The following is a 19,308-nucleotide window of genomic DNA, read 5'->3' as shown; positions in this document are numbered from 1 at the left end:
AATGAACTTATTCTTTCTTTCCTGAGTTTCCTCTTGGTTTGTTCTCCAGCCTTCCCACAAGTAGCACTAGCTTGAATTCAATTGCCTCATTTATGGTTTTCTTTTATTCACCAGCTGTGGACGTGTTCTTACAAACCAGATGTACAAAGACCAAACGGCTCTCTATTGCATTTGAAGACACAGGTAGCAAGGAATGGCAGCAAAGCAAAGCCTTATGTCTAGAGTGAAGGCGATGTTTGGGTTCAGGTGTCTTGCTAAGGTACTCTTTCTCTTCTAGATGAGAACCGAGCAAAGATGGGAGCATCCTGGAGATGGAGAAGGCTGGTCAGGGAAGTGAACATTATGTCTTGTAGGTCATGCAAGCCCTGGAGTTGGGTTGTTACCCTCTGAAGATGGGCCTCCACTGAAGGACTGAAAGCAAATCCACAATGTGATCTGATGAGAAGGCTAAGAAAAGCCACCGTGGTTGTGTATGGAAAGTGGATAGGAGTGGGTAGTGAGATGGAGATGCAGGCAAACTGATTAGATGAATGGTGGTGTCGCATTAGATGGGTGGATATTAAGAGTCTCATGGGTGACTAAAGATGACACCCCAGATTCATGCTGTAGCAGTAGGAGAGGGAGGGAGGAAATGGATTTAAGTGTAGTCCTGACTCTCAAATCAGATGTTAAAAATTGGCTATTGAAGACGAGGTATGTGGTTCAAGTTGTAGAGCATTTGCCTGACAAATACAAGTACTACCAAAAATAAGGTTGAAATGTATGTGCGTGTGTGCATGCATATGTGTGTGTGTTTGTGTATTGAGAGGGGCTTTGAATAAAATAATTTGCTCTCAGAGTATTTGAGTAGTAGACACAAGTTTCCTATGTCCTCATGATGTTCCATCTAAGAAATCAGGATCACTACCTCTTTGTGTTTTTGTTTCATTTCCAGAAAGATTAACTACTTTGCTGCTTGCCTTGGATTTGCACGTCACTGGCTGGCCTTTTTGCCCCTGGGGAAGCAAGGATTTAGGTTTATAAGGCAATTGATTGAATAGGCACATTCAGGATCCTTTCACAAGAGTTCAGCCACAGTGGTCATTTGTGTCATGTGGCAAGGGATTCAGTGTGTCCTTAGCTTCTTAAAGGAATATGGATATTCCCTTAAATATTTCAAAATTCAAAGATGCCAAGCTAGATGGGTTGAAAGAGGGTGGGAATTTGGGAAAGTTAGGAAGCTAAAAGGCCAGGCCTCTGTTTCCCCAGGCTCTAGAGTTGTGTTTATTGGTGAACATGAGTGCAACAGTGAGAGGTGCCAAATGCCTACGGGTGAAATCTGTAGTGCTTGGGCCTTTGAGTCCTCAGGTACGCTTGGGGTCTCTGTGTGAGTCCTTCAGTGCCTTCAGCATTTAAGATTCAGAGTTCCAGCTTGGTTAGCAGCAAGTAAGAAATCTAATGGATTGCAGCATCTGCTGTAAGTCTATCAAGACAATCAAGCGTCTTGGGTATAGATTACTAGGTATGGGCTGGAAGGACCTTAGAAAAAAGGAGTGTATGGCCAGCAAGGTGAAGAGCAGAGTAAGTTTCCCACAGTTTCCTTAGATAGGAAACGTGATTTATAGACCAATGGCTTGGATGAACATAGACACAAAACTCCCCAATAAAATATTCGCTAACCAAAGTCAGTGGCTAATCAAGAAACGTGTTTCCCCCATCGCTTTGGTTTGCTTATTGCTACAAAGCTCACCATTGTATTTTGCCCATGGTCTTTTTCAAGGATGGTCACTTAAATCATTTCAGCACAGCCCCTTTTATGTGCCTGTGCGAGAAGTTCTCTCGGGTATAACTATCCAAGGTCAGAATTCTGGGATTGGAAGACAGTGTTGTGCTGGCTTGTTGAAGCATCGGGATGATTCCTCCCTAACACGGTTGAGCGGGCTCTGTGCTCTGTCTAAGAATCTTTTGCTCCTGGGTCCCCGGCAAGGCTTGTCATATTTTGATTCATTTAGGAGTTTCAACGTGTTATTTCATCGCTGTCTGGATTTTAATTGTTTGGTTACTAATAGACTTGAGGATGTCTCGGGCTACTCGCCGACATTTATGCACGTCGCCTGTGCCGCTTTGCGCATTTGTGTTGTTACTGCCCTGTCTCGTCGGCTCGCAAGCCCGTGCTGTACAGCAGTCCTCCACCCACAGCGCCCCATTCCTCAGTTGCATTCACCCGGGCTCAAATGTGATCTGGAGACACTTCAATGGAATAATCCAGAAAAGAACAAGCTTCAAGTTTTAAATCGTGCTCTGTTCTGAACCTCAGGCTGCCCTATTCCATCCTGCCCGGGCTCCAAACCACCTCTGTCCAGTGTATCCACATCAGCCGTCTCAGGTACCACATAGACCGTCATGGCATCGCAGAATGCTGTTCAACGAAAGCTTCATTTTACTGTATACTGGCCGCAATCAATGCACAAGACTCCCAATGCGAAGAAGCACCAGGACATACAACATGGACGGACCGGCTGGCTCTGTTACTATGCAGTGGTGGACTACATAGTACAATGGCATGCAGGGTGCCGCAGAGCTTAGTAATTATTTACTTCACACTCACATTGTGTTGGGTGTTGTGGGTAATCCAAAGGTGATTCCAAGTGTCCAGGGGTGACTCTATATTTTGCTAACTCTGTCTTTTCCAGAATCCACTGCAATTCCTAGTAGATAGGGGAAAGACCTATGTTTCGATATTAGTCTCCTGTAACTTTTAGTCATTGCAAAACATTGTTTGAACGAAACAGGCCATGTTTTCTACATGCTAATTTGCCTGTGTTTCTGTTGCTTTGGGCAGTTCTTGGATTTGAACTCAGTTTCTCACACTAGCTCAGTAAGAGCTCCACCACGTGAACCGCACCCCCTGTCCCTTTTGCTCTGATTATTTTATGTGTCTTGAGTTTCCATCCAAGTGGACTTGGACCATGAGCCACCTCCGAGTTTCCACCACCTCCCCATCATGCGAGCAACTGGGAATGAAGAGTTCAACACACAAGCCAGCAGGAATTATTTCATGGTCACAGTATAACACGGGTGCTGGAGCTACTGGAAGTGAAATGGCCTTGTTTACCAAGCCCTTGCGATCTGCATGTTGGACTCTGTGAATACTAAGCATGTCACAGAGATGGTTTTTTCCTGTCATTATCTCCCAAACGATACAGTGTACCAAATGTTTACATCGAATTTACATTGCACGTGGTATCATAATTCATCGGAAGATGATTCTGAGTGTCCAAGAAGAGGCACATAACTATATACAAATACTGTGTCGTGGTCCATAAGGGACTAGGCCAAACTCCTGTCTTTATTTTGAACACAGAAGTAGTATTAGTTTAGGGGTTGGGAATGTGGCTGAGTGGTAGAGTTCTTGCCTAGCATACATGAAGCCCTGGGTTCGATTCCCCAGCACCACATATATAGAAAAAGCCAGAAGTGGCTCTGTGGCTCAAGTGGTAGAGTGCTAGCTTTGAGCAAAAAGAAGCCAGGAACAGTGCTCAGGTCTCGAGTTCAGGCCCCAGGACTGACAAAAAAAAAAAAAAAAGCCAAGAAGTAATGTTAGTTTAGTCTAACTCTGTCTTTTCCTTTTGCTAGCAGCAAGTTGTTGCCGATCCCTAACTTCAAGCTCTTGATGTCTATGTCTGGAGGATACTTATGCCTCCACCACTGCCAGAGTCCCCAGGGATTGTGCTTAGCAGGGGCGTGTTTCCCCATCTCTCCCACACCTGCATCCGGCTTCCATCCCATCTGTGTTCTCCTCTCCTTCTTCCAGAATTCAACCAGACTGGAACTTCTTTCCCTATCCTTCTTAGTGGGCCTAGAGGATCTGGATGCCACTATGGTCCCTGGGCGACCACTGTCCTCTTACTTCTCCTGTGCGAGCAGAGAGGATGTGGAAACAGAAGAGAGAGGAGGCAATGATCGGATGCGGATGGCCATGTCAGAATGTTGATTTCTAAGGCACAGAGGTAGATGATGGAAGACAAAAACGAAAAGGACCAAAGTGGGAGATGTCATTTACTTCCACAAATGCTTCTGTTTCTCTTACACAGATATCCTTGCCTCAAAGGCTCTTCCTCAAGAGAGGACAGTGAAATTGTTAAGGCCGTAAGAGCAAAGCATTGAAGAACAAAAAATGAAAACAAAATATAAAACCAAGGAGTTAGGGCAGCTCAATCCTATGTTTTGTTTTTTAAGAAATGACCAAACAACTCCAGAGGGTATGGCGTATAAGATCATATTCTTAAGTCCAATTAGTGGCCAACAGGAGTGAGACATCCGCACAGTCACTCAGTCCACGTGCCAAGATTGCAGAGCACTTACTTCAGATTGTCTGCATTCCTGATCTCATTTCTTATGTATCAATTAGGTAGGATGCTTGTTGCTGTGGGTTATATAATTACATCCCAGGCTTTGTCTTAAGAAAAACTTGCAAAATCTAAGTGGAAATGGGAAATTAATAAATGGCAGAAAAAGAAATGATAAAATAATTTTCTAAATTCTTCTTTGATTAACCCAAAGAAGGCGAACACAATAACGTCAGAGGAATGCAAAGGAAAGTACGGTACGATCGGTGTGGGCTGGGTGGCTGGGTAGAAAGGTGTGTCCTCGCGCTGAGCAGGGTAGAAAGTGTGGGTGGGTGGAAGAGGGCGGTGTGTTTCCATTGCAAACATTTCCTTGGTCATCTAGCCCCTCTTCCGTTCCCAGGTCCCGCCCCCCAGCCACACATACCCGTGACAGGTAAGGACAGCATTTTGGAAAAGGAGGCATTGGCTCAGGTATGTACGGGGGTGGAGGGAGGTATTATTATTATCCAGAACAATCTTCACTCTCTAGAGCAAATCAGCTAACACCGGAAAGGCTCTGAACAACGCGTTTGTGTGAAGGACTCACATTGCACGTGTTGATTTGGTCTTCAGTTAGTAATATATTTTGTATTTGAGGTATTTCTAAAAAAAAAAATAAACATGTGAGTGTTGTACTTGGTAGAAGTTAGAGCCCCATCTTGTGGAAACAGATACTTCAAAGTCCAGGCTTTTTCCATCCAACACGTTGAGCTGTCCTAAATGAAAATGAGCCTTGAAAGACATTCTTGGCTCTAAAATATTCTCGGAATGCACTAGCTATGTGGACCAGAGCTTCTGTATTCTGATTTTGCAGTGGCTCAGCCTTACCCAAGGTGTATATTTTATTTTCAAAATAATCATCCAATCCAACTTTGGATCCAATATTCACCCCAATTCTGTGGCACATGTCTTTTCGGGTATCAGTTCTCAGAGAAGGATTGTACCTTCTTTGAACTTATCAAAATGATGACAGTCTCAGAAAAAGTCAGGAAGCGAACCCTGCATGTCATTGTTTTCCCTGTCTCCTTGGGTCTATCTGATGCAGCCCTAGTCCTTAGCTGATAGACAGCCTTCATGAGCACAGGACGCAGCTAAAGCAATTGTATTGGGAACTCTAAGAGGTTATAGTTGCAGGGATCTCATCAATCAAGTTTCAGACAATGTTTTTTAAACCAGGTCACTAAAATCATAATCCCTGAAAACATATTTTATTTAGAATCATAAGTGCATTGAACCAGGGAGTTAACTAGTGAGATTGGGGTTGGAGATTCTTGCTAGGCAGGCACTTTGTCAGTTTGTCCACACTTCCAGCCCTTTTGGGCTTTAGGTTATTTTTCAGAAAAAAATTTCACCCTTCTTGCCTGGGGCTGCCCTCTGACCTCAATCCTCCTACCTCTGCCTTCCACAACGCTGAGGTTACAAATAGGCGCCACCACATCTAGCTTGGTTATTGAGATGGGATCTATCCAACTTCTTGCCTGGGCTGGTCTCCAGCCCCAGTCTTCCCCATTCATCTCTGCCTGCCTCCCAAGTAGTGGGGTTGTAGGAATGAACCATGGTGCACACACGGCCTGATGAGACTTAGTGAGTCGTCCATCCTACATTGGAGGGCCAGGGAGGGAAAAGCCCAGTCTTCTCGACCTTTATCATCCCCATCTGTATTATTGTACACTCTTTCTTTACTGATCATCTCAATCCATCTTTGATTTTATGGTCTGCGTTGAATACAGAACTGATTTCCCCATGGAGGTTTTTTGAGACTTCAAGCAGCTACCTTTAAGAAGATTAGTGGGACAAAACTGAAAAAGAAAAATCTCGTTCTTTTTCAAAATACTACATTTTAGTTAATTTGTTTCAAAACTTAAAAGCACGAAGTAAAAATTTCCCTCCTCACACAGTTCCCCAGCTATTCTTTTACCTTACTTGGAGGCAACAGTTGTCCAAGTTGTTTGTGAAATGTTTCCAAAAATATTCAGGGCTATGAGGAAAGGTATTATATCAAAGAGAGACAGGATGATATTCACTATGACTATCCCATTGTCATTACATAGAGTTTCTTCATTTTTCAGCTGCCCAAATTATACAGTCTTCCAACCAGGATCTGCTTGTTTGTCAGTGTCTTCCCAGTCTCCAAGTTCTTGTCTTTCTTATGGATCCCTCTAGAATTGTTTTTAATGCCTAATGTAAACACATCCACATGTGATTATCCGCCCTTCCTTTTTAACGCTTGCCTTCCTCATCATATTGTAGTGCTCTATGTAAGATACAGAGAAGTTCTGTGCAGATTTTTCTTTGTTGACATTCCATTCTATGAGGATACAACACTTCATCATCTCCCTGTCAGTAGACATTAATGTATATTTATTTTTTGTTGCAATCTTGCCATTTATTTTCTGGAGTCCTAGAAGATTTTACAAACCAGAATGATACCTCAGAATCTGGTAGTATTAAAAATAGGAGAAATCCCAGCCTTGCTTATTCTCCACCCTTTTCAGGTATGTAGGACTCAGGCTTATTAAAACAGGCCACGGGACACCTGCTATTACAGCCCCACCAGGGTGAACATGTGCATGTGCTTGTTAAGTTCATTAAGGATTGCAAAACAAAAGTTTCTCCTGCTGTAGAATTTCTGAGACTGTGAAGGCAGAAGGGAGAGATGGTAGTAAGGCTTTGGGTATCAATAAAATTATACTCTGGCTTTTAAAAAGGGCGAATGGGCCCCATGAGCCATTGTATTCTTTCATTGGCACTACTCTAGCCCACTAAGTAGTTGCTTCTGCATGTGCACCAGCATTTCAGTGTTCTGTACCTGATAAGCATATGTATCCAGGTGTGACATGCTAGATGTCTTGTGCATGCCATACCATTTCATCTCTTCATATTTGGACTCTTCACCCACCTCATCCATTGCATTTCTTCCCTTCCAGTGCAATGAAAACACCATGAGATTTACAGGGTAGGTAGCTGGAGAGGCAGCCTTTCCCATCTTCTGCCTTCTTAAAGAACTGGCTGTTCAATCTCCTGTCAGATCTGATTTTCTGCGAAGTAAGGATCATACATTTGCTGAATTTTTTTTCTCTGAAATCTGATTTTGTCGGTACACATTATAGTTCATGTGGTATATTAGTGTTACCTAAAAATGTTTCACGTTAATAGTTGTATATAGTTTATAAAATAGTTATAAAATAATAGTTGTAATAGTTTATAAAATAGACTACAGTCTTGGATTTAACAACCTCAGTATTTCTTAACATCAGGTTGTGACGTTTACAAATAACCTTTTTTTCATACATATGAGAATATGCTGCTAAGCTTGGTCTGTGCTGTGAAAAAAATCTTGTGTATTTGTTGTGCACAATATGAAATTTTGATACGTTTGTACAATGTAAGATGGCTAAACAGAGCTGGTCAGCATTTGTGTTGCCTCATTCATTATCTTTATTTGTGGTAGGAGCTTTAAACCTGTTCTCCAAGCATTTTGCAAGAATGGAATGTATCATTATTATGTATATCATATTGTTCAGTAGATCATAAGCTGATTTTCTGGATTCTTCCTTTACTGTGGCCAAAGATTCCTTCGGGCTACAAAGAGGAAGGGAGTGTAGAGTTGGTGGTGGACCTGATCTCTAAAGTCAACTGTGATTTCTCTCCCAGCTGTGTTACAACGTACTTACCTGTGACCACAGAAAAACTTTCCGTGTACACTCTGCCTTTCTCTCCTCTTTTGTAAGTTCAGTGGTGTAAATGTACTAAGTTCATAGAATTGTAAGGAAGTTTAAACATGCGAATAATGCATATAGCCCAGCACTTGTGGCATGTAACTCTGAAAATTAATAAGCTATTCATAAATACCATCCACTAAAATGATTATTTATCATGTGGTAGCCCAACGTGATTTAAAAATTCTCCCCTTGGTAGAAATGACATCCCAACATCAAATGAAGTGACAAAAACTCAAAAAAGGGCATTGCAACATCATCAACATGCCCGTGCTCCTATGTTCATTGTAGTACTGTTTACAGCAGAAAATATATGGGAAATGCTGTAGGTGGATGGAGATGACTGAATAAAAACACATGTCTGTGGATGACTGAATAAAAACACATACATATTTGGAGTAGAGTATTATTCTGCCTCAAAAGGTGAAGAGAGCCTGCCATTTGCTACCATGTAGACATATCTAGGGGACAATATGCTTAGTGGAATTAACCAGAAAGAAGAAGAGTGCTTTCATGTCTGTGTAGAATCTAAAAGAGAGAAAAGAAAGGTCAAATATATGGAGAGAGAGGTTAGAAGAGTGGTCATGATGGTCAAGAGGGAGGAGAAGAACTAGGAAGACGTAAGTCAATAGAAGCAGGGAAGCAGAGCTGTAGGAAGAAGGATACAACATGAAGATGGTAGCTCATCAACCTGGACTGGGTTCAGGGTTTTCTGATGAATTTGGATTGTAGTTTCTCCTTCTTCTGTGTGGGATAATGGATTTGTTCATTTATTTATATCTAGCAACCATTGTGCTATATGCTCCTATGCTTCTTATAACACACCATATACCTTAACCATGTGCATCAAAATTCATTTCAAAAATGGAAATGGAGGAACACAGAGGAAAGTTCTTAAAAGAGACACAGACAGGAGCCACCCCTGTGCAAGGCCTGTGAGGCGAGCGAGGCTAGAGGACAGCCCGCTGCAGGTAGGAGCCCCACACGGTGCAGTCAGGCGTTGCGAGTGGGAGTCCCACACTGCGCAGTGCAGCCCAGTGAGACAGCGTCCCACGCATGCGTCTTCGTGTTGTTGCCTGCTGTCCACAGCCCACAGGACCAGTGCTCCGCATGCAGGGCAAGCAGAAGTGGGTGCTTGGCAATCCCTGGTCTGCGTGCCACTGAGGCTGCGTGTGGCAGTTGCGGGGACTTTTGATCCTGATCCCTATCATTTACAGTGCCAAACTTTTGGGGAGCAGCACCCTAAGAGAGCGCCCTGCTTGGCAGTATCCTGGCATTCCAAAGCCACAGCTTCAGTCATTCTGAGTAACTATGCTCCCTATCCTTAAATAGTAAGGGCTAAATTTCTACCCTACCCGATCATTTTCCTCTCTGTGATCGTAGAGTAATAGCATGCTCTTGGTGATTACTATCTGTCATGAAGTATATAGTAAAAGCAAGGATGGGTGGAATTTAAGGAAGAATAACTTATTAACCTTAAAAGAGTAAAAAGGCTCATGGCTGATGCTCATGTAATATGCTACCCTGAGGAAAGGGAGAAGACTTGGGAACCGTACTGTTTAATTAGGAGTATTATATTTGCCATTTGCTAAATGCCTATAGTCATAAAATGGTATGACAACAATACGTGGTCATCACTCTGGTGGTAAGTGAGGTGATGCGTACAAATGATCTGTCATCATACGAAGGGTGGAACACAGAATGAAGTTAGTAATAACGCCATGAGTATGATTATTAAAATGCTTTTTTTTTCTTATTCATTTGCCTTTGCTTGAATCTTTCTATCCATGCCTAGAAAAATAACACCAACCAATGTAATTATAAGAAGGAACTTATTAGACCGGACTCCAAATCAGTGGTAGTATAGTCCCACGGGCTCTTAGTAAACTAGAAGAAGCACTGGGAAGGTGGCAGCTACCCAATCCAAGAAGTTCGAAGCCTCAGAGTGAGGGAGAAGCTAATGAGGAAGACCCAGAGGATGCAGTTGGAGGCCAAAGCCCTGAGAAGGCCTTAGAGAGCCACTGGTGTGAGCTTGCTTTCAAAGGCTTAAGAACAAATGGGCATAGGTGACTGACAGTAGGAGAACACACAGCTTGACGTGGATAATATAGCAGAAACCAGAGCTGCCTCCCCTTCTCCCCTTGCTCCACCTGGCTGGCCCATGCAGTGGGGGAATTTTCTCCACTCAGCTTTATGGACTCATGTCTCTGGAAGCTTCCTCACAGACAGATCTAGAAGTCAGTTTTACCAGTTTATCAGGCATCTTCCAATCCAGTCAAGTTGACAACCCAAAGTAACCATTATGCACAGCAACCACAAATTAAGAAATGATAATTATTCAAGCTCTACGAGCACGTTTTTGTAGAGAATCACAGTGAAACAAACCCCAAGGCAGAGTGAAGGTGAGTTTACTTGAATCTTTCCCTGGGGACTCGTGGCTGGGTATGTGTGTATCGAATCTGACCACAGAAATTATAAAATAGATTATAAGACTTGATCAATAAAAGTCCATTTTTTTCCTGAGCCTGAGCAGACATTCAGGGATATTTACAACTAGTATGGAGAAGTATAGCTGATGGAAAATGGGAAAGTATGAGATGAAAGTAAGTACATGGAAGTGTTAATAGGCTCTGCTGTTACTGTGGCATTTTTAAAGAGTACTGATTTGATTTTATGTGGTAATTATCCGTCAATAATAATATCCATCTTATTATTCATTTTAAACTACTGCCCAAGTCAATGGAAATCAATTAATTACAAATATCAATTTTATTAATCATTGTCATTAATGATACTTATTCACATTGTTTGCATTATTCATTTAACTATTGTGTGCTGAATGGTGAATACTTGTAGTTGATCTAGTGATTGACTTATTATTACTCTTTGACCAATTTTATTTTATTTTTTGAATAGTGACTTGTAAAATTAGTGGACTTTCAGGCTTTGTCAATGCAAAAGCATTGTGAATTCAGAATTTGCATGCAAGGTTCAGCATGAGGTCACACACTAGTGCAATGGTGCAAAGGTTATGATGAGTGTATACGCACGTGTATGAAAACATTTCACAACATAGATCCCCTTGGGCTGTTCATAATCTGTCCCTTCTCTACTATGAACAGAACAATCTGTGTAATAATAGAAGTCAGAAAGGCCATGACCAAGATGCTGTTGGAGCGGAGAGCTTGCTATCTGTGCCCTCCTTAGCATTTGTAACATGGGGAACTGAAAACAAAATGACCATTCATCAAAAAACTTACTTTCCTTCAGTGACATAGGAATTGCTAAACGCCTACGAGAGGTGGATAGTGGAAAATGTGGCAATGAAATAAATCAGTGAAACTTTCATCTTACAAATCACTGAAGCAATAAATGGACAGCCAGATTACTGGTATTTCTGTGAACTGCCAACCTAGCAAGCAATACTTGGGGTTTTGTGCTGAATAACATTTCCTCAATATACCATCATGCAGAAATCAACAGGTTGCTGGAGCAACACTTTTTGCTTTTCTAGTACTAGTGCCAGACAAAAATAACTTGGGGCTGAACTATTCAACTTGTGCCCACTGCCTCTGGAAACAAATTTTCTCCAGGGTAAATGTAAGGAAAAGGCTGCTTTGGATTAGACCCTGGCTAAACTGTAGTTCTAGTACATAGTGCAGACATTAATGAGATGCTACCCAGAAAACTGGGTAATATGAACGCAGCATTGCCTTCTGGGAAATAAAACATGGGAAAAGCAGTCATCCTGGGTGAGAAGAGCTGGAGCAGGAAGACACCCTGAGTAAGTGAATATCTGGTGTTTCGTGTGCATCCAGAACACCACTGGGTGAGGCAGTAAGGAGGAGGTATATGGTTAGCCCCCACAAGTCCCCAGGTAAGTAAGGAATAAAGAGCAAGCAGTGTGCATGGTCAGTGTGGCTGCCATTGTGTCTGCCCTCTACCCAGGCAGTGTGGTCGTGTGATCAGTGGCCTCAGTGATCAGTGATGAATAATCCTAGCCAGTAAAGTCTCCAGCTAACGACCTCTTCTCTGGTCCCTGGTTCACTGAGCAACTGCTGGGTTCTCACTAGATTTCTGGTGCAGATATTTTGGTGGAGGGGAAATGTGGTGATCAGCAAAGCTCTTGGCCGATCTTGCAATTCCATTTTTAAAGCAAATTCATTCCATTTATTCATCCTTCACGTTAGTTGGCTAGTATGATAGAGCTGAGAAATGTGTTTGCTAAACAACAATGTCCAAAATTAGGATCTACTTACAGTGTAAGAAGAGGCCATGGACCAAGATCACTTCATTCCAATTGCAGAGTGAGGAAGGCTGTTCTGAGCATTTCATGGCAACCTTGAAGATCATCTTTCCAGAATCCCTTCTCTAGTGGCAAAGAAAGACTGCTTGCTTAGGAGCATGCCTGATAAATTCTTACAGTAGCGAAGCACACGTGAATTCTAATGACTATTGTAAGTTCATGATGTATGACCAGAACTCACGTATGCATTTCAGAATAGTCCCAAATAAAACTGAAACGACAACAAAATCACGATGCTTTTCCAAATTTCTCTATTTTGATTAATTTCCTGGTTTATTGTCAGTCAATCTGGTATCTTATTTTTCTGAACTTCAAAAGACTGTAAAAGAAAAGGGTGAGCAGAAGCAGCAGCGATACTCATTGGGCACTGTTGAAAATGAACTATACAACTTGTGGGTAGGGACAGGAGGGAAAAACTGGGGGCGAATGAGAGAAAGGGGCACATGGTTCAATGAGAAATGTACTTATTACCTGACTTATGTATTTGTGACCCCTCTGTACATCACCATTATGATGCTTTGTTTTAGAAAGATTGTAAAAGAGGGTTACAGTTTAACGGGCCCCGTGCTTCTTGATCAGAATCCCCCTTCCATCGTTCTCCTGGCTCCTTTTCCCATTTCCCATTTCCTACTTCCCTTAGTACATGTGTACTTTTAGCATTCTTGCTCTATTTGTTCCCTATGTCTTTTTCCGTTCATATGCCTCATTCCCTTTCACCTCCACCCGACAATCTCAGCTTCTGTTCATCGTTTCTGTTGTTTGAAAGATTTATGTTCCATGTGTCCTTTTCACCTGTATCACCACCAGCATTTGTTCCTGATCGTATTCTGGATGGTGGCCATTCTTACTGGAGTGAGATGGAATTGCAACTCTTAAAACTTCTTTTTAAAGGAGTTTCACAAAGATGTTTCCATTTCATAAGCCATTAGTAATGAGTACAGTACTTTTTGGACAATGTCACCCTTGCCTTACTCCCTCCCTTCTCTACCCACAAGTCACATAGTTCATTTTTACATAGTGTATATTGAATACAATGGTTGCATTTGCAATGCTATTTTTGTTTGTATTTCCTGTGTGGCTAGAGATGTTGAAGATGTGTAAAAATATTGTGTTATGAAGATGTGTTTGAGTTTATAACTTTTGTGAATCTTACTCCTCTAATCCTTCAAATTTCCCTTTTGGGACTTTCTGATGATTATATATAGGTTAAAAACTCACTATTTACAATGTACCAATCTCTTTGGAAGACAAATGGAGAGACAAGGAGAAAGGAAGACTTAATGAGTACATTCAGATTCTTTGAATCACATGGTGTCACATGGTTCAAAAGTTTGATTAAATGTGTATGACTGGATTGTTAATAGTATTCCTTGGGATTAAATAACAAGTGCCCTTATTTTTACAGTTCTTATGCAGTAAATGTTCATTGAGTATGCAAATGGCTAGATAAATATTGATGAATGAATAAATGCCTAAATATTGCTTTTGACTTACAGTACATTTAAAGGATTTGGGCATTATGTTGTGATCAACTCTTGCATACTGTAATTCTATCAAATTAAAGATATCTCACCCCACAGAAAGAACACATTTTGAAGTTTGATGATAATATTTGTACAATCTCCAAAAACATATAAGCACTGAAAACTTGAAAGACGTTTCCTTTTTTTCCACCCTATATTTTATTTCATTCAACACAGAACTAAAGCCATTTTACTCAAACCCAAATAAAATTGATCAAAGCATTGGCAGAAGGGAGGGAAGAGACTAAAAAAAAAAAAAAAAGAAATCAAATGTAACCTTGATACAAATGTAACATACAGCTATTGCTATGTGCTTGAGATTATACATTTTACATGCATGTGCAAGGCAGCTATTTAAAATTGGAATGTATTTCTTTTTGGTGGAATTGGGGATTTGAACTCTAGACGTTAACATTTTCTAGGTGGATGTGATACCTCGGGAGACACTGATTTGCCCTGATTGTTTTTAGGATCCCCTTTTACTTCCTGTGTAAGAGAGGATCTGGCTTCAATCTGCCTAATTTGAATCTTTCCGCCATCCCTAGAATCATAGGAATGTGCCTTCCCATGCAACTTCCTGTGTGGGGCGTGGATCTAGGGGACTTTTCTTCCCTCCAGGCCTGTCACCACAGTCCTCCCACATCCAGCCTCTCATGTGGTTGTTTAAGATGATGGACACAGGCCACTTGGCCAAGCTGTGGATGGATGGAAAGGAGGAGACGGGTATCTTGCAGACTTTTCTCCCTGGGCTGCCCTCATAGATCTGTCCTGGTCCATCTCTGCTTCCCAGGTACCCAGATTGCAGCTGTGAGCCACCAACGCCCGGCAGGAAAACCAAAAATATTGACACACTGTCTGATGACTAATAAATGATGTAGCATCGCCATGGTTTCAGAGTAAATAGCGAAGACTAAAACCATTTCTTTATTCCTGAACAGACTTGTCAGTACTCGATGGAGTCTATGTTTTGAGAAGTAAAACTGAAGATTTGATGGGCTGGCAATTTTTTTAATGTTTTGGGCATGAGTCATGCATGCAAGTGTTTCTGAATGAAGAGCTACATTTAAAGTCTTGGTTCAACAAAGTGTTGAACCAAGTAATAACGACTATATGTTAAAAATTATTCACTCATTAAAGCCCACCTGTCTCCTGATAGCTGTGTCTCATTGCCTGTTTTCCTGTGTCTCAGTGTTTTGTTGTCTTTATCCTAGTATTTCTTTACTTCTTTGGCCCTCTATTTTAATGTTTTCTCTCCATTCCCAGTTTTTATTACTTTTCTCCTGAAATTTCAAACTCTCTTTCCTGCTTCTCTTTGCATCTCCATAGTTTCTTTTGAGATGCAATGATGGGTCCAACATTTGAGAGGTTTCTTTAAAGGATTTTAACTACATGAGAAATCTGCATTTGGGTTAGTGGTTTCATAAGCAACCTGAGACATGCTATCAAATAACTCACAATAGCAATACCGTCTGACAAACCACTTATCTAAGATACTGACACATTCTCTCTTGACTTAATAAGATTAATAACACCTCCCAAATAGTGCTTCAGGGGCTGGGGATATGGCCTAGTGGCAAGAGTGCTTGCCTCATATACATGAAGCCCTGGGTTCAATTCCCCAGCACCACATATACAGAAAATGGCCAGAAGTGGTGCTGTGGCTCAAGTGGCAGAGTGCTAGCCTTGAGGGGGAAAAAAAAATGCCAGGGACAGTGCTCAGGCCCTGAGTCCAAGGCCCAGGACTGGCCAAAAAGAAAAAAAAAACAAAAAACAAAAACAAATAGTGCTTCAGAGTCGACTGCGTCAGAACTTGTATTTATAATATTCTCTTAGACTGAAGAAATCTTCTTATAGGATATGACGACCATCTATTGTGCCTAGTACTTGTACTGACTGGATATTAATTTGATTAAATATGAGAAAACACAATACTTATAAGCACCTCACATTCTTCCGGGGACCGGAGTCACAGGTGAGGAGAACGCTGAAAGACACTGCCGTATAGCAATGAAAGAGGATAGGCTCCAGTGTCAGACATACCTTGTCATGATAAGTTGCAGGACCTCTAGGGAATATCTTAATCTCCCCAAGCCTTAATTTCCATTAGTTAAGAAGAAAAGCTATAAGGTTTTATGAGTTGACTCGAGAACTCATTGAGGACACGTTTTATGCATTGAACACACTTACAGTGCACAGCAAACCCTCCTAGCCGGGATCCACGGCAGTCAGTCTTGAACAGCTTCTTGGAGGGCCTCTGACTGTGGAGACCGTGCAAGCATGGTGTCTCCAGTGTTTGCTATGGGCCCTCATAATCATGCGTGGCCTCAGCCGTGCTCCTTGCAAAGCTGCTTTTGCAGTGTTTGTTATAAGGGTGACCTTGCAGGTAATGTCATCTTTGTGAATTTGTTGCTGTCCTGTGTTTAACTATCCATTATGGAAAGCAAAATCTAATTCTATGCAGTTTGACCCCAAATCCTAATATTCGGTCTTCACATCAGCCAAGGATAAAGACAAAAGAGTTGTATCTGTGCTGAACATATACAGAACTTACTTTTTTTTAAGGTGGCAGTCTCCTAAGCTGCTAAGTTGTTCTAATCTCCTGTCTTAAATACTCAGTTTACCCCCCAGTTTCCCGAACAGCAGGAACTAGAGGTGTGTATTACTGACCTTGATTGTACATATCTCATCATATCTTAAAAATACATCTTGGTAACGTAACAGCCATGTACTAGCACTTACATTTTATTAGGTATGAAGAGCGATCTCGTGTGGGGAGGGTGCTGTGGGTTATACGTAAGAACGACGTCATCTTAGTCAGGGTCTTGAGAATCCAGGGAGTTCTAGAACCAGCCCTCAGTGAGTGCCAAAGGGGGATGCACATACTCCGATGTTCTGTGAACAAGAGGTTCAAAGAAATAAGCATGAACATTTCCTAAACTACCCCCATACCAGAAAGATGACCCGCACATGTTTTAGAGAAGAATGGATTTTCTTAACAAGGCCTTTTGTGCATCTGCTAACAAAAGAAAGCATACTACTGTTGCCTAAGGAGTTTACGATGACATAAAATCCGACCACCTTGTCAATTCCCACATTTGGACTCAAGGCTCTCAGAATGGGGGTGGGGCACCTGCAGTCCTGTCCCTCAGACCTTGTGTGGGGCTGTGGAACCTCTGACCCAAAGGCAGTAGACTCCTCAGGGAAGGACTTTTATTATTTGCTGAGGATTTAACCCGGTTGGAAACTCTTGATGACTCAACTGAGGAACTGGGCCTTGAGACACGTCATGTCTAGCTCTGCTGTGAGGAAGAGCTAGGAAAGCGATTGCCCTTTCCTCTTTCTAGTCCAATTCCTGTAGGACACCCAGAAAACACAGGCTACCACAGAGCGCACCTGAAACAGCAGCTCTAATGATGGTCCCCAAACATGGGGCATCCTTTGAATCTCATGGGTCCCAGCACTGCTACCATCATCCAGTACCCTGATGGTTCCCGTGTACCTGTGAGGACCAGGAGCAGCCAATGAGCTCCCAGCATCTTGTGAGTCTATAGCATAAATCTGAGAAGAACCTTTTGTGTGCTTAACCCATACAGAAATATAGTCGCCTCTGGATAGGCTAAGACACATTCATATCTAAAGACAAGAAGTTCTCTTTTTCCCCCCTTTATTGTCAAAGTGAACTACAGAGGGGTTACAGTTTCATATGTAAGGCAGTGAGTACATTTCTTATTCAACTTGTTACCTCCTCCCTCATTTTTCTCCACCCCCACCCCCACGAGTTGTATGGTTGGTTTACACCAAATGGTTTTGTAAGTATTGCCTTTGGAATCGTTAGTCTTTTTAGCCTTTGTCTCTCGATTTTGATATTCCCTTTCTCTTCTCTAGTTCTAATACCCGTATAAACAGTATCCTGGGTACTAAGATGGGATACAGCGAGAGTGGGGATAAAACCACAGGAAGGGAATACAAGAGAAACAACAACAAAAAACCCCTATGGTTTCACATGGCATGTTGAAAGTAATTACAACACTGATATAACACTTGTTTCCATAACATGGAGTTTATTTCACTTAGCAACATCTTATGTGTTCATATGTATATAGCTATTAAACTATTGTAATCTTCTGTTAGGACTATCCTAGACCTATACTAATTATTCCCTATGAGGGAAACCATGGAGTCCATGTTTCTTTGGGTCTGGCTCACTTCACTTAGTATAATTTTTTTTCCAAGTCCTTCCATTTCCTTACGAATAGGGCAATGTCATTCTTTCTGATGGAAGCATAGAATTCCATTGTGTATATGTACACACATTTTCCTGATCCACTCATCTACCAAGGGTAGATGGGTTGGTTCCATATTTTAGCAATGACAAATTGTGCTGCGATGAACATTGTTGTGCTGGTGGCTTTAGTGTGGTGTTACTTGTCGTCTTTTGGGTAGATGCCCCAAAATGGGGCTGCTGGGTCAATAGGGGAGCTCTGTGTTTAGCCTTCTGAGGAACCTCCATACTGCTTGCCAGAGTGGTTGAACAAGTTTACGTTCCCATCAACAATGTAGTAGGGTTCCCTTTTGGCCACATCCCTTCGAGAATTTGTTATTGTTAGTTTTCCTGATAATGGACATTCTTACTGGGGTGAGGTGGAATCTCAATGTTGTTTTGATTTGCATTTCTTTTATGGCCAGTGATGTAGAGCACTTCCTCATGTATCTCTTGGCCATTCTCATTTCCTCTCCAGAGAAATCTCTTTTTAGGTCTTTAGCCCACTTTTTGAGGGGGCTGTTAGTTCTTTGAGGATTTGTTTCAGAGGAATTTAATTTTTTGAGTTCTGCATATAGTTTAGATATGAGGCCTTTGTCCATTTTATGGCCGGTAAAGATCTTCTCCCAATCTGTGGGCTTTCTGTTTATCTTGCAAGCTATGTCCTTTGCCATGCAGAAGCTCTGCAGTTTGATGCAGTCCTACCTTTCTTTGATTTGTTGTGTTTCTGGGCCTTTATTAGGGATGTTTCGTCCTGTGCCAAAGAGCCCAATTCTCCTATTCCTTCTTGTAGTGTTTTCAGGGTATCTGATTTTACTTCGAGGTCTTTGATGCATTTGTCATTGATGGGTTACAGGTGTTGAACCAATTTTTCCAGTACCATTTGTTGAAGAGGCTTTCTTCCATCCTAGTTTTTTAGCATCTTTATCAAAGATTAAGTAGTCATAGTCCTGCGGGTTCATTTCTGGGTCTTCAGTTCTGTTCCATTGATCCTCAGGCCTCTTCTTGTGCCAGTACTAAGCTGTTTTTATTACTATAGCTTTGAAATACAGCTTGAAGTTTGGCATTGTTCTTTCTACTTAGGATTGTTTTTGCTATTTGGGGTCTTTTATTGTTCCATATGAACTTCTGG

The sequence above is a fragment of the Perognathus longimembris genome, chromosome 2, assembly GCF_023159225.1.
Source record: "Perognathus longimembris pacificus isolate PPM17 chromosome 2, ASM2315922v1, whole genome shotgun sequence".
In the NCBI taxonomy this organism is placed as follows: Eukaryota; Metazoa; Chordata; class Mammalia; order Rodentia; family Heteromyidae; genus Perognathus; species Perognathus longimembris.
The sequence above is the reverse complement of the archived record's forward strand: the minus strand, read 5'-3'. Positions refer to the sequence as shown.